Raw genomic sequence first — 1093 nt, 5'->3', positions numbered from 1 at the left:
TTGCTTACCTGGCAAGCCAACGTCCTGTATCGCATGGATTCGCAGCGAAAGAAGGACCTCGGCCACACGAGTTTCACCGTCCACAGTCGACAGGACGCCCGCTTGCGACCGCCCTGCCGTGCGACGCGGTGCCGTGCGGCCGAGTCCCTGCAGCGCAAATTGCGGAATGAGCAGCGCTCAAGGCTGATATCCTTATCTTGTAAAAGCACTGCGTTTCGCCTTTGTCGTGCTCGCTTTTACACTTGTTTTTACACGACTGAGCATTTGCGCCAAGATGGGACATTCTCCGAGTGCCACGTCATAGGAATTCGATCGTTTTTTGCGACCTCCTCCGACATACGAGGACCCATGAATCCCATCACACGCGTTGTGACAATACTGTAGATCACCGCGAGTGCGGAAGCCCGAGCATTGTGAGCTACAAGCCTCTCGTTCGAATCGCTCCACACGACGCGATGGCGCTGGACTTAGTAGTTGTGTGAATGTGGCTAGGAATCGCACTCTTTATCCAGTGGAAGGAGATCGTCGCTACAAGTGCAAAAGACGAAGACTACGGTGTGCCTATGCGGTCCTTTGCATTTTAACGTTTTAAGAGCGCTTTGATTCTGTGGTCGAGCAATGCGCGCGTTGTACGACGGCAACGGTAACCTAGCGTGGTGGGCTCTACTCTCCGAAGCGTCTTCTATCACTGTGTCAACTATGGGCGATTCCATTTCAAACGTGATGTTGCCGGCAAGCGACGTCAGCGTCCTGGCGTGATGCTGCTAAGATGGCACTACGATCTTAGTTTGGAGTGCGTTGTGGCTCTCAGATGGCACTACGATCTTAGTTTGGCGCATCTTGGATCGCGTCTCGCTATCGCTGTACGCCTCGTACGTCGATGCGACCTCGCTTTCCGTACTCTCCAAAGCGTCCTCTACCACTGTGCCAAGTCTTGGACATTTCGTTTTCGAACGCAAAGTGGTCGATCGCGCGGCCTGGCGATGCTGCACCAGATATCCGGATAATGTGGCTAATAACACGCAAGCTATCGCGGTGCGTTCCCGATTGCAATTTGATGGCCAACGTCGGTCAAAATACAAAATAGCTCCTA

The sequence above is a fragment of the Saprolegnia diclina genome (assembly GCF_000281045.1).
Source record: "Saprolegnia diclina VS20 unplaced genomic scaffold supercont1.39, whole genome shotgun sequence".
NCBI classification, from domain to species: domain Eukaryota; phylum Oomycota; class Saprolegniomycetes; order Saprolegniales; family Saprolegniaceae; genus Saprolegnia; species Saprolegnia diclina.
Note: the sequence above shows the minus strand (reverse complement) of the source record.